Source organism: Protopterus annectens, chromosome 13.part0 (assembly GCF_019279795.1).
Source record: "Protopterus annectens isolate FY-2018-M chromosome 13.part0, PAN1.0, whole genome shotgun sequence".
Classification (NCBI taxonomy): Eukaryota; Metazoa; Chordata; order Ceratodontiformes; family Protopteridae; genus Protopterus; species Protopterus annectens.
The window spans coordinates 1,338,342,614-1,338,358,917 of NC_056747.1; positions in this window are offsets into that span (position 1 = coordinate 1,338,342,614).

Sequence of the window (16,304 nt, forward strand, 5' to 3'; positions counted from 1 at the left end):
CATCTCAAAATCAACTATAAGCCTGCAGACTAAACCCAATCTATTATTCTAACATCTACTTTTCCCAAATAAACCCTTCCTACTTCTATTCTTAACTATATCCTTAGACCCTATCCTTCCAAACCCCTCTATTTCTTACATTTCAAAAACATATTTCTCCTACAGTTCCTCATACTAGTACCTCTTCTCCTATTTCCACCCCGACATCCATTACGCTCACAATTTCAACAAAATATATATTGTGTCCTCCAAACAAAATACTTCTTAACTTCATCACCCAATCATACCTTATTTATATCAGCACTCATATATTCTACCATTCAAGTAAGATTATCTGAAACAAAAGCCATTTGCCGACAAATTTGGTATTAGACATAAAATCAAGCAAAAATACTTGTACCCATACCATAATACTTCCATAACCATAAAACTTAGTAGTGACATCCACCCAAATGCAGGCCCATCTCACCAGACTGCATATCCTCATCAGCTCCTTCATTGCTCCTACCTCACTCACAGTCCCACCCTGGCCTTCACATATACCATTCCAACTTACAAAGTATTTATAACAAACTCCCTGTAGTGCATGTATGGATAACACTACACACTTCAGGCATCTTAGTTGCTACTGAAACCTGACACTGACAGGAAACAAGAAATGAAGAAAAAGCCTCACCAGGCTATAACATTATCAGATAAGATAGGGCAAACAAAAAGGTGGAGATGTTGCTATTTTCTCCAAGAACACACTACATATCTCAATTCCCCCGCATTCGTAAAACTTTCTCTTACTCAGAAATCCTACTAACTTGCTAAAACTAAACACTCACAGGAAATCACAATCATGAGTATATAAATACCCCCAGGTAACAATGCTAAAACATCGTTAGTTGTTTTCTACTGGTCCTCCTCAAAAATCCCATATGAAACCATAATATTGGGTGATGTTAATATAGGTCGGCAAATCATACAGTCTGAAAATCTAACTAATAATATACATCTGTACAAGTTCACCGAACTGATAACCACACCAACTAGATATAACAAAGCGACAGTCAGACAATCAGCCCCCAGATGGATCCTAACATCTTCTCCAAATAAAATATCATCTCATGGAACTCTGTTAGACATTTTAAGTGATCACTTATTAATTTACACCGCAAGGTATCAAAGCAACAGCCCCAAAATGCATCATTACAGCCTAGTAAGAAAACCAACCACTTTTCATGAAAATTCTTTTATTAATACACTGCATCTCCTTAACTGGGAGTCACTAAAGACTCTCCCCATATTGACATTGTCTCTGTGTTCAATAAAACCTTGCTAGGTGTTCTAAACACAGTAACACCCCCCCCCCCACAACACACACACAATAAAAAGAGTCAAAGCCACCTCTGCCCAATGGCTATCCTTAGCAACTAAACAATTCATAAAATAGACAAAGCATGGAAAAAATAAAACAACTCATACTTTATTAGCATACAGACAACTAAGAAACTCAGCCAAACAACTTAATCACCAAAGGTAAGAAACCTATTACACAACCGATTAAAACATACACACTAGCAATCCAAAACTGTTCTTGGCCTCAATCAATAAACTTGTTAAATCTGGGATACACTATACAACCAGCATCAGACTCACAGAAACAAAGTAATACCACAGATAACCAGTTCAATACTCACTTTATATAGACAGTGCAGTCATTAACCAACCAGGCGGCCAATCAAGCTCTTGAAGTCTCTACTCAATCAAATACCCTCCTTCAACATTTCTCCTTCCAGCCATTTCCCATAGATACCATCAAAAAATACCTAAAAAAAATTAAAACCTACTACAATTACTCCTAAAGATCTACCTGGTGAGTATCTTAAAATAGTAGCTGAAGCTCTTGGATATCCATTTTTAATTCTGAAAAATTGATCCATATCTGAAAATAAAGTCCCCTCACTATGGAAAAAATAATTTAGCATTCCACTGCACAAGTCTGGAATCAATACAGAGCTTTCAAACTAGAGGTCAATTGCCATTTTATTTCCCCTATCAAAAATATTAGGAAAATGTATTCATATGCAACTTCTCAACTATCCAGTAGATAACCAGCTTCTGTCTTCAACCCAACATGGCTTTCATTCTCATCACAGCACAAACTACTGCTTTACTGCATTTTGTTAATACTGCCAACATCCATAGAAATGCTGGAAGCCTAGTCTCCACCATCTTTCCAGACTTAACAAAAGCTTTTAATACAATCTCCCGCCAGAAACTTAAATAAAACTCTGATCCTTAATGGAAAATGATTTCTCCACCTTCTTTCCAGTAATTATTGGTGTCCCATGAAGATCCACACTATGCCCCATGCTTTTCAACACATTCATCAATGATCTCTACACTGACACAAAAAAAATGTTATCCTAGCTCAATATGCTGATGACTCAGCTCTGTTCTCCTATGCCAAATCTCTCGCTAAACTCCAAGACTTTACACAACAATCCTTCTGATCAACTGAAACTGAATAATTCACAGCTACTACTAAACCCTAAAAAATATAAATCGCCTCTATTTAGTGCAAAACACGTGTTTACTAATAAACAGCACTGCTCATTATTATCTCAGCCAGCAGCACCATGACAGAACAAGCAAACCATACAAAATTGTTGGGTGTCATTACAGATGACTAGATGAAATCATAGTTAAGAAAACTTATACAAAATTAGGTACATATACAGAGTAAAACCTGCCTCACTGACATAATCAGAAGATGAATAGCCTCTACTTCCTTATGCCATCAATCCTGTATGTTGCCCTGATATTCACTAATATTCAAGTCTAACAACTGTCCGGACTTGAGCAATGCTATAATAAAATAGCCCTACTTGCAGTAAACTATAACAACAGAGCACATCATTACTTAGCCTTCAGAGAATTAACTAGAATTAAACTAGTTAGAAGTGTCTAACCTTTAGAGAATTAAACTAGTTAGAAATATATCACCTAGTTAAACTAGTTAGAAGTATATCACCTAGCTGTTTCTCACCTAATGTTCAGAGAATTAAACTACTTAGAAGTATATCACCTAGTTAAACCAGTTAGAAGTATATCACCTAGCTCTTTCTCAGCTAACTTTCAGAGAATTAAACTAGCTAGACCTATATCACATAGCTCAACAGAACTAATTAGAAGTATATCACCTAGCTCAACAGAACTAGTTAGAAGTATATCACCTAGCTGTTTCTCAGCTAACATTCAGAGAATTAAACTAGTTAGAAGTATATCACTTAGTTAAACTACTTAGAAGTATATCACCTAGTTAAACTAGTTAGAACTATATCACCTAGCTCAACAGAGCTAGTTAGAAGTATATCACCTAGCTGTTTCTCAGCTAATGTTCAGAGAATTAAACTAGTTAGAAGTATATCACCTAGTTAAACTAGTTAGAAGTATATCACCTAGCTAAACTAGTTAGAAGTATATCACCTAGCACTTTCTCTGGTAACTGCAGCAGACAGACTTATCTATAAGCCAAAAAAAGGTTCAGCCCTTAACTGTTTTAAAAAACATCACTCTCAATAGAATTGTAAGCGCTAGAGAAAAATCACTAATCACTATAATAAATCATATAATGGTCCAGGTGGCTCCCCATATTCAAGCAGTAGTGCTAAACTATAGAACCATATCCCACCACCACCAATGAAATCAATTCAAAATGTGAACTCATTTAGAACAGAACTAAAATTTGACCTACCAGACCAATGGATCCACTCCTGCACATCTTCAGGATAAATATCACTGTTATCGCCTGCTTGCCATATCTTCAATTTGTTTCTCTTTATTCAGAATCGTATGCCCTAAAACTGTTCTTCCCTAATACCTGAATACTGTTTATTGCATTTCCCAGCCATATACATAGTTTTGTGACACTGCTCACCCCACCTCAATACTTTTAATATAAACATTATAACAGCCATATATATATATATATATATATATATATATATATATATATATATATATATATATATATACACACGTGTGTGTGTGTGTGTGTGTGTGTGTGTGTGTGTGTGTGTGTGTGTGTGTGTGTGTGTGTGTGTGTGTGTGTGTGTGTGTGTGTGCGCGCGTGTGTGTGTGTGTGTGTGTGTGTGTAATTATCTGTGAAGCTGATTTATACCCCGCCTCTTAACTACTATATTACCATGTTCTGCTGTACTTATTTCCTTCCTTCACAACCATTTCTTTCAATTTCTAAACACCAGTCACATGATCTAGTATCTTTTTGATAAACTCACTAATATACCTCTTCAGATGCTCAATGTTCAACAACATCTACTAAATGCATAAGTATAGTTTCTAATTTAACAGGTGACTTTATTGCATATGAATATAATCTAATTAGCAAACGCATGTGAAATTAAATATATGTTCATATATATTACTAAATGTCTGTTTAAAAATGTTTGTAATATGTTGGAGCGTTTGACCCTGGGCCTCGCTGAAAAAGTTTTTTGACTAAACCCAGCCAGATAAATATGTTCTAGCAAAATATGGGAAGGAGTCTGAGGTCAAGATTTTGTGGGCAAAGAAATGATATTAGTAGAGTACAGTTCTGTTTTCTTGGTAGCTATTTTGTTTTCCTCAGTATTGTGCAGTGGTATTCTCTTTGTGTGTAGAGTTATGAATCTACAGATGTTGTTAGAGATGCTTTGCTCTGAGGAGATGCTTGTTTTTTTTTTTTTGTTTGAGGTATTGGCAATGACTAGCAGTCAGTGCTGGATTATGATAGGGGAGACTTGGGTGGTCACCTGGGGCTTAAGGGGAGCCCATGGTCAGTCAAAAATTAACTTTATTTTAAAAGTTCCATTATGTTCAGTACATAAGCCAACACATTTTAGTTAGCTTACTTCCTGCATCACTTAAAAATTAAACATTTTTACGAAAAAAAGCTAAATGGCAGAAAAATTAAACATTTTAAGGGAAAAGAAGCTAAATGACTGACACAGCGAGTGTTTGCCTTTGCATACTTGTGGTGCCTGTTATTTGCATGTGCAGCATGAGCCAGTGAACATATTCAGACTGGGTACCTTATTTATTTAATTATTCTTTAAGTAAATACATGTTTCTTTGTTTTAAATAATAAATACATAGATAAATAAAATAAATAAATGGTTGCAGCCACAGTTATCCTATCTGAAGAGCTGTAACTTTCTGTTCATTACCTTCCCATGTTCCATTGAGATTGAAAGTGAATGGAAAGTCTGCATATATTAAAAAGTCTATCTATATAGCAGCTGTGGGCATTACTGTATTGCCAGTTCAAAGTATGAGTACATATTTTTTAAATATGCTGGCCAGCAAACAGATTTTTTTGGGAGAAGGTGGCTAGCTATGTTGTGGATGAAAGTGACTTGTCCTCTTCATAGGTTCATAGGTTCATAGGTAGGTACTAGGCTATTGGCCCTAGGGCCTATATAAGCCAAGCTGAAAAGGTACCCTGGCTTTCACCACCCAAGAAAATTATTTTCCTATGACCCTGTCTAGCAAAGCCACAGAAGTGATCCCCGGGGTGAATTTCCTATTTCCCATCCAATCATCAAGATTTTTATTGAAGATTGCTAATGAGGAGCTTTGTTTGATATAGATAGGTAGTTTGTTCCAGAGTATGGGAAGCCTCTGGGACAGGAATCTATCCCTCCAGCATGTTCTGTTTATTGTGGTGACAAGGTTTAAGTCCCTAGAGCGTGTAAAATTTCTTCACAATCATCCTGTGGGCGAGAACATCCCGCACATCTGAATTTCAGAACAACTTCAACTACAGAGGCTACACTCACTCTAGAACATGTGTGGTGAGCTAAAAATTAAATACAAACACACTGAGATAGGAAAATTTGTAGGGGGGGAGATTTATGCCATCAAAAGGAGTGAACTGTAGAGCTAAAACAGCCAACTGTATCATCACACCAGCAGACAAGCACGTTAAGTGGTTAGCAAAGAAGGGAAGCTGCATGCATTAATTAAAACATGCATGTTTGGATCAGAATAATCAAACATTTGTTTACTGGGTTAATACACTGATCACAACTATCCATTTCCATACTGCCCAGAGAGCATTACTGATGACTAATGAAGACAATGCAAATAGAAAAAGTAATATCATTCTAAGCACACTGATCTCACAATTATCAGCAGTAAAATAGCAGAAAGTTCACTTGAGGAATAACAAAAACTGCCAGAATGGTTATGAGTCTATTTTGAATTTGCATGATGTTTACTTGCCAAACTCAATCTCTGCCAGCAAGTTAACAGAACAAACATTGATAACAGAAGTGCAGTGAGTCCTACCTGCTTAATCTTTTTCATTTTATACATTTGTTAACCAGGTAAGCCCACAAATATCCCTTTCTAGGGGCTACCTGGGAGCCTGGTCTAGTTAAGCGACTTGCTCAAAGTCACACAGCAGCCAAATGGAGCTAAAAAGAACCCTGTACCTTGGGTATAGAGAGCATCTCATTAACAGCTCAAAGCCTTAATCCTCTTAAGGCAGATGTAGCCACCACTATGGTCATACAATTCAGGAAGGACTTGGTTAGTTCTTTGAGATAAGTTTACCACTATATACGCAGCCCTCCAAAAAAACAAAACAAAACAAAAAAAAAAACATTTTTTGAGGGGGCATATTGAATATCCAGTTCCCAGATGGGATTGATAATTCCATCTCTTCCGATCATCATGTGACAAATGTTGTGAGATGTGTTAAAAAGGAGGATTTTCTAATTGCAGAAGGAATATTTTCAAAATATAAAGACATACATATCACTCCGTTGTACTCAACATTGGTCAGACCAGTTGAGTACAGTGATTCCTTCAGGGATGATGTACCTCACTAAATATATCAAACAATTAGAAAGACAACAAAAGTTCCTAAGCAAAATCTTCACAGGCCTTAAGGCCCTCAGCTATCAAGAGATGCTGAGAGCTCTAACACTTTATTCAGTGTCTTATAGGATTGATGGGAGATCTCGGTCTTGCTTACTGCACCATAAATGACCTAGTGGTCTTGGAACTCCTGTATCAACACCAATACTAAAAGCAAGGGCCTAAATATTCATCAACCTATAAACAAAAGATTATAACTCAGCCTCCCAAACCTCTAGAGTAAACTCCTCTTCCAAGTTTGTCTAACCAACCAGTTAGGTGGTTAACTAGCCAACCAATCAGTTAAGTATCCTACTCACCCTTAATTCCTGGAGAAATTTGACTGGGTAAAGTCCCTTTTCAGTGGAGGACTGAGGAGAAAAGCTCCACATTACATACTTTTTTTTTTCACACTCAGCATGAGTTAACAAAATAAACTGAATATAGGTCAGCATTATGTACTGTTAGCATTTGACCTCCATATTAAGTACACTACACAGTATTTACAGCATGTTAACATCATGCAATCAAAAGCACTCAGTATTATTTTATCATTTATACATAAAGTTACACTGAAATTTTAGTTTAGCAGATGAGGCATAGATTTATCCAACCAGTTACTCACTTGAAACGTAAGCAGGTGAAAAAAGTATGAAAACGTTCTGATATTTACTTGATTTGGCTGCATAAGGATTGTGCTTATTAATGGTGATGGTACATGAGCAGGATTGTTTTGATAGGTATGGCTTAACTGGGATTTTAAAATGTACATAGCAGAGTATTAGACTAAGGGAGCTTAGTAATGGGGGGGGGGTGTTACAAAGATAGGGCTACTTTGTTGACAGTTCTGTTTTCAAGGTGGTTTAAATAGCAGAGAAGATATTTCTGATGTTTGTTGGGAGAGAGTTCCACAGTTTTGCAACATACACAAAAGGATAGGCAGTGACCATTATGATTTTTAGATTTTTCGGTAAGCTTTTTTTGGGTAAGCTGTAAGTGAACACAGTTCTCTGTGAGAGTGAGTACCCGTTTAATAAATGGTTGGTGACAGAGCGTGTATCTTGACTACAGAGAATGTTGTGGGAAGTTTTAATGTGTGTGTAGGCTGGTAGATTAACCGAACACGTCACGGTCTTGCACTTCATCCTTAACTAATTTTAGATGGCTAATGTGGTTACTTACAAACTTCACAATCTTATATTACTGCTCCAGTTTGGCTAGCTGAGAGGACTGTAGGTTAGTCAAAATTTGTGAGGCATATAGGAGACGAGGGAGATGGTCTTTAGTACATGGTCTGATAGAAAAGGTTTGACTTTATAGAGTCCTAGTTTATGGCTGTTTTTCTTTTGAGGATATGCTAAAGGAATCTAGTGGCCAATTATTATACCCATTAGTTGTATTCTAACTCAATTTTAGTATCGTTGAGTGATACAAAATTTTGTAAAGGACTACTGTAGATCACCTTGGAGCTGTTTGCCTAAAGAGGCTGTACAAATTAGAATCAATCGTCTCCATAATGGAATGTGTTTGCTGGGATAGAGGCTGCATATATTTTAATTTATAAAAATATTAAAGACTATCTGATCTAATATCAAATATTATGGCACACCTAATGTTTCCTGTGGAGTTGACAGCTCATCTGTTAAACGTGCACACTGTGCTTGGTGGCCAAGGTAATCTTCAAAGCAAATGACTGTACTGTTTGTGAGGCCCTGTTCCTTCAGCCTAGATAATATGGAATGTGAAGCAGTTACAAATGTTTTCTCTCATGAACAGTTTATGAAAGTTAGTAATGCTGTTTCGGTGCTATGGCATGGTCTAAATCCATGCCGTGTTGTGGAAAGTAATTTGTTCACTATTAGGTAGCTGATCAACTGTAGGTGAATACATTTTTCAAGTTACTTTAGGTAAAGGGGACAAGGTGGTTACAGGTTTGTAGTTTGTCAGTTCAAAAGATTTGCCATCTTTATATAAGTGAACACAAGACTGTTTCCATAAAAAAAGTATTTCGGCTTTTCCCGGTTAGGGGTCACCACAGCGGAACTCCAGTCCGCTAATGATTGGCAGTGGATTTTTATGGTGTCGAGTTGCCAGCCTGACGCCCAACCTTCAAAGAAGGCACATCCATTCACACACGTACCTACCTGCATGTCTTTAACATCACTTGACCGCGGGGAGGACATGTAGACTCCACACAGAAGGCGCTCCAGCCTAGAATCGAATGGGAGAACCTCTTGCTGTGAGGCGACAATGCTAACCACTGCACCACCAAAGACTGTTTCCATAGTTTTGGGAAAGACAGGAGGGTTTAGGTTTTTGAGTAAGTTTGTTTCTTTTTCATCATGCTGCCAGGATTTGTAATAAGTGAGAATACAGTAGTGGCAGACCCTACAGCCCTGTACTGGGCAATCCAAGTGTACTAAGGGAGTTAGCAGCATTTATGTAGAATGAATTAAACCTGCATGCTATGTTATCACCTGTTTCATATGTGAAAGGGCAAGGTTGCAATTTTTTATTTTTTTACAAGGCTAAATAAGTTTTATCAACTGCTGAACAAAACTACTTTAGAGTTTTACTGTGATTTTCCTGTAGAGTAGTGTAGTAGTTTAGATTTTAGAATGGTATTCTTAGTTAGGTTTTACCAGGTGCTGATACCTTTAGAAAAGAAAACACAAAAAATAATTACCAAATGCCATTTTTTCCCATGCTTTAATCACTGATGTGCATGAATTTTGTTATAACTGACGTTAGCCATGGTGCAGATTTAGATTTGACTCTCTGTGTTGAGGTGCAAGGAAGTTCAATATGAAGACGAGAGTTACTGCATCATCTAAATGAGGTTTTTAGTAATTTACACTTACTATGTGACAGAATTATCCTAGATGAAACACTACTATCATCTTCCATCATGAAGTCCTATGTATCTGCCTCAAACAGTAGCTTAATTTTTAAGCAGGGAATCAATTTTGTTGAGATATGAGCCAAATCTCTGACGATCCGCAAGTGAGACATACAGCTTGGAGGCCATGGTGAAGGCTGGATAAAGAAATGTGGCTATCCCCACAGCCCAGTATACCCACATTGCTTTATCCAGCCTTCAATGACTTATGGATACAAAGTAATGTTGCTATTATCTTTCTTATTTTTCTTTAAACCATTTGATGTTCATTGACAAAGCCCCCACTAGCTGCATAAATGGAATGTTGTTTAATATTGTGTAGCAATTCTGTATTCTTTCTTCTCATGTATAAAATGTAATTCGTAGCGACATATAAGAAAATACTCTCTTACCTAATTATTTCTAATCAACAAGCACTCAAGATACCAATCCGCAAAGTTCCAACACTTTTAAATTAGTTATTATGAAGTATTATTTGACATTTTTTAGAGAAGCAGTAATATACAATTTAAATCAGAAAACTTTTTCAAAAACAGAAAATATTTTTCTTACTCTAGCGTCTTCCTTGCATGTAGTTTTCTCCTAAAGAATAAAAACACAGAGTGGGATTTATATGTTTTATTCTCAACTAATTTAACATGGCCAGATTAAGTCTGGACTTCCTCTTCTACTGCTTCTGAAGCTTCAGCAGTCCAAATACCTAAAACATCATATTGTGGGACTGATGCTTTATAGTTCTCCAACTTGTTCAACAAGTTCTCTTTGTTGTTGGACTTCCTGTTTTTTACCTTTATTTGACATGGACATCTGGTTCAAATCCAAGTTTCTCCTGATTTTTCCAATCAATTACTGAGCCTGTCTGCATCATTCGCTTTTGGAAAAATGAAAACAAAAATTGACACAGACTCCTTCTAACCCTTCTTAACAGTATCAAGTCATGACTGAGGGAGTGATCTTTTATAGTTCTCCCACTTATTTCAGAAGTTCACTTTGTAGTTTGACATTTTAAAAGTTTACTTTGTAGTTTGACTTCCTCATATGCTTCACCAACTCTCAGCACTGACATTTGGTTTGTGTCCAAGATTCTCCGGATTTTTTTGGTGAATTCCTAAAACTCTCTCTCTGTCTCTCCATCATCTTCCTATAGCAGATTGGAAAAGGTTTCATTGGCACAGCCTTTCACTGACACTGCACCCTGGTTGATGACTGAGAAACAGAGTCACCTTTGCTTTGTTGAGCTGCCCTCTGTTAATTGAACATTTTTTTATCTTCTCCAAAACTTACTGTGACTCCTTGTGTGTGTTTGACCTACCAGGAGAAAACATCTGAAAACATCTGTATGTAACAACTTGAATTTCAGTTCTCAAACCAGCCTTTCAACATCCTCTGAAATTAATTTACGTTTTTGTCTTGTGACCAATGAGCAACCACAGTCCGCAAAAATCTCTGGTGGCACTTATTTTTACCACATTTCCTACTTGCCACATTTTAGTCAGGAAAAAATCCTTTTGCTTATACATTTGCATCTTTACTAAAAATCAGTCTTACCTGCTTCAGAAGGTGTTCCTTCAATTAATAGATCTTGCTGTGGAACATCTGTCCATGTACTTATTTCTACCTTTATGAAATGAATACAGTCCACACCCTCTGGTTTCCCTGAGCCGGCTGTAGGCTCATATTTTCTGTTTGTGCTCCATCTTCCAATTTCACTGTTTTTTAAAACACCTTTTCCTGGGAGGCCTGATTCACATTTATAATTTCTTTTATTTCTATGTCCGACTTTTACAGTTATGTCAGTTCATCTGAGTGTTTAAAGTTTTTTTCTATTGTTTCAGCCTTCTGTCATTTGATGTTGTATGTTCTGTGTCCTACTTATTTTGAACTGATTTATTTATTTTTCTTCTTATTAATTGAAAGCTATCTGCTGCATTAAGGGTACAAAATTACCTGCTTCTTGCTGACCAGCCTTTATGTTCTTCCCAGCCAGGACTTCTTTTTTGCTGAATTTCCCTTACTATTTCCAAGTTTTTTTCCCTTATTGACATCCAGGTAATGTATTTATTAGCCAGTAACAAACATTTGCCAAAACTGGTAGTTTTTAACTGCTTTTTCTGCCAATTTCTCAGTTTCCTCACTAGGAGACCTAATCTTAGCCACCTTCTTAAAATCTTGTATTTTTTTATTTCTCAAGTATTTTCTTAATTATTTAGACACATTGCAATATCTCTGTGTGATTATAGTATAAACAGTACTAATTTACTTGCATGCTATCACATCAGATCTCTTATTTTTCATCTGTATCAGTACTACCACATTTCCCTTTTGCGCATGACATGCTGATAGATTGCTTGTGATGACTGATTATTTGTGATAATCACTGCCGCGCTACTTGTACTTATTTATGGGCTGCCTATGATGACTAATACGCTACCTGTGAAAACCGAATACCTACAATGACTGTCTCTCTGATTGTGACGACTGACAAACTGCACACAGTGACTGACAGACTGCTTAGGTTCATAGGTTCATAGGTTCATACTAGGATATCTGCCCTGGGGCAATTATAAGCCTAGCCCGATTCTGTATGGCTTACGCCACCCCTTGATTTGAGTATACTGTGCCCTTTTTAAGGTTTAGTTTACTGTGCCTCTGTCTAATAGTGACACGGGAGTAATCCCTGGGACAAACCTACGATCCCCCATCCACTTATCGAGATTCTTCTTGAAGAGATTCAGTGAGGTGCTCTGCCTCACATGAACTGGAATTCTATTCCAGAGTGAAGGGAGCCTCTGGGTTATGAACCTGTCCCTCCAGCAAGTTCTATTTATTTCTGTGCTGAGGTTCAAGTCCCTCGAGTGTGTGGCTCTAAGGGATTTAGATTTACTGAGGTGGAGCATGTCCATTAATTCTGGATTTGACATAGCTTTGTATGTCAGGCATAGATCGCCTCGAAGTAGGCGGTATGCAACTGAGTAGAGCTGGAGTTTTTTAACCGAGCAGCATATGGCATCTGTTTGAGACCCTTGATCCTCTTGGTGAGATACTTTTGGGGTCTTTCTAATTGCTGCAGGTGTCGGGTAAGGTACATCCCAAAAGGGGCATTGTATTCTATGATGGGCCTGATGAGGGATGAATAAAGTGGCATGATTACCTCTCTTGATCTATATGTGAAACCCTTCGTGATGAGGTGGGCTATGTAGAAGGTCTTTCTAACCACTTTGGCAATGTGGTTTTCAAAGGAGAGATTGCTATCAACTTGGGTCCCCAGGTCTCTAATAACTTTCTCTGTACTTAATGGGTTTCCGCCTATGTGGTAATTTGTGGGCACATTGTTTTTGCCAAAGGGTATGACTATACATTTTTTGGTATTTAGCTTTAAACCATGGCGCTGGCACCAGTTATCTGTCTCTGTGAGACCTTTTTGAAGGATGTTTGTGTCAGCTGGAGAGTTGATTATGGCGCCCAGTTTGCAGTCATCTGCGAACTTTGTGAGCCATAGTCCTCCCACGTTTGCCTGTACCTCGGAAAAGTATATACCAAACAAGAGTGGTCCCAGGACAGAACCCTGTGGGATGCCACTTGTGACCAGTTTCGAGTCTGACATGGCTCCAGCAACTCTCACTCTGTGGGTTCTGTCTTTGAGCCAGTTTGCGACCCATCTTGTGACATAGGGGTTTATATTTAAGCTGGATAGCTTATCTATGATGCCAGTGGTGTATTGTGTCAAATGCCTTTGCAAGGTCCAGATAGGCTGTGTGGACTACCTTCCCTTCATCTATGGCTTTGGTGACTGTTTCAAAGAAGTCAACCAGGTTCAAAAGGCAGGATCTGCCCTTGACAAAGCCAAACTGGGTAGGATCTAGTGTCTGTAGGTCCCCAATGTCTTTGTTTATGAGCTCCATGATGATCCTCTCCATAGCCTTGCAGACTAAGCTAGTCAGGCTTATGGGGCGATAGTTTCCAGGGTCCGTAGAGGCTCCACCTTTGTGGAGTGGGACCACTGTTGCTGTACACCATTCTGTGGGCACATATCCTGTAGTGAGGCTGAGATTGTTTACAGGTTGATTGTGATTACTGTTAGGGTCTGATGACTGATAGCCTGCTTATAATAATTTAAAGTTGTTTGTGATTAGTGACAGGCTGTTTGTGACTACTGTCTGTCTGTGATCAGTGATGGACAGTTTGTAATAATCAATAGACTCTTTGCGATTATTGATAGGCTATTTGTGATTAGTGACAAGCAATTTGTGATGATTGTCAGGCTGTGATTAGGGACACATTGTCATTAGTGAGAGGCAGTTTGTGTTGACTGACATACAGTTTGCGATTAGTGATAGGCTGTTTGTGATTAGTGATGATTCACAGGCTACCTGTGATGATGAGAGAGACTTTTTAATTACTGAAAGGTAGCTTTTGATGACTCTCAGGCCATCATTGATCACTGAATGCCTTTGACGACTGCTATGCTACTTATGACAATGATGTATAAGGTGCTTGTGATGTCTGAGAGGTTACTGTGATAAGTGACTGCCTGCACTGAGTAGTGTTCTGCTTATAATGACAGACAAACAGCTTAAAACAACTGGTAGGCTGCCTATGCTCATTTTTAACTTACTTGCAGTTAGCAGCAAGTTGTTTGTGACTACAACTAATAAGGGCTTGTGATGATGATGATGATGATGATGATGATGGATAGATTGCGTCTGACGATAGTGGACAGACTGCCTTCGATGATGATTACTGACAGATTGCTTATGACTTTTATTACAGGCTGCTTGCTATGATGACTGACATACTGCTCCTGAATAGTTGCTGCTATCCCTCTCAACCTCTTAGCACAAAAACTCTGGACAAAGCCTACAATAATGGGGGGGAAAGCCCCCAAAATATTGCTCTTATAGACATAGAAAGTTGTTAGAATAGCATGATTTGTCTTAGCATGCATTTTCTGAAGGGAATGAAGTCTGAAACTCAAATGTATGACATTATTTACTTATTTCACTCCTCAATGATTTGCCAGAAAAACACAAATTTTATGAGGAGTAGGCCAAACATATAAGGTAGAAAACCTGGACATTCTGCAAGAATCTGTATGGTTGAGAGGTAACTTGCTGCTGTGATATTTCAGATGCTGTAGGACTGTTGGCATATGACTATTAGGAAATATATTTCACATTTCTGACTCATGATTTGAGAGGAAAAGTTAAGTGCCAGACAACCTGAATGAGAGAAGTAAGAAGCCAACTAGCTGTTGAAAAGCACTTATACGTAATCCTGCATTTGGAAGCCAAAGCACAAGTACCAGAATAATATATTTTATCATTTCTTAGGTGGGGAGGCCCTGATTGTTTTAGGGAGCCCAGGTGAGGGGCAGTCAGAAATTGATAAAGAATATATATATATATATATATATATATATATATATATATATATATATATATATATAAGTACATCTTTTCAGGAGTAGTATTGCAGACTCTCTGCTTATGAAACACAGGACAGAGGGATGACTGTTATTACCTAGGACAGTGGGATGGATCTTGTTAATAGCTGATATGTCAAACTGCCAGGAAATGTATTTAATAATAATTATTAAAATGTAGTTTGTTGGTAAAATATGTTTTAGTTTATGCTTTTCTATTATTTCATTTCAGAGCTGAAAGCCATTGTTTTCCTGTCTAGACAAAGCTCAGCAATCCGTCAAGACATACATCTTAATTACATCACACTGCTAAGGACATGTCTTCACTTTTATTTTTTAAAAGCCCTGTGGGTCGCATTGAAACTATATGCCCTATTTACTGCTCCGAATGAGAAGTAAAAACAAATTAAATAGTTATGTCATTTAATAATAATATTGTTCAAATAACAGCAATTAAGTTTTCGTAAAACTGCTACATATTCTAAATTTTGCTTCTTTTGTAATTTGAAATTAACTTTTCCACATTTGGAGAAGAGAAGTTAGAAACAGATGTTCATGATATGTACCAGAGTGCTGTGTCATTCTTGGATACAAAGCTAGTAACTGAGTGTTGAAGGGGAACATTACCCTGGGATTAAGTGCTGTAATTTCACAAGAAAGTTGAATAACATTATAAAGTTTCTCAAAGGTTTAAATAACTTAAGTGCAGCCTGTTTTTAAATAGTTTTTAATATCTAAAAACTCCTCAGTTACAAGTGTGAAGACATCTCAGAAAAAAAACAGTGACGGTAACTATAACAGATTCTAGAAAATGACACCTTATGTACAAATGGATAAACAAGCACACACACAGTGACACGCTTTGGGGCTCTCAATAATGTCACTGCCTGCAGTTTTGACTATCTAGTATTTTGTAACAGACATGTTACATTACCACATAAAAAAGCAAATAAACCACAAAAGCCATTTAAGGCAGATGATGATGTTTCTAAGATATTAACAACATGCCCCTCAAATGTACCCCATTGTCTGTCTTAAAATTGCTGTATTCTATATTGTTCCACATTGAAA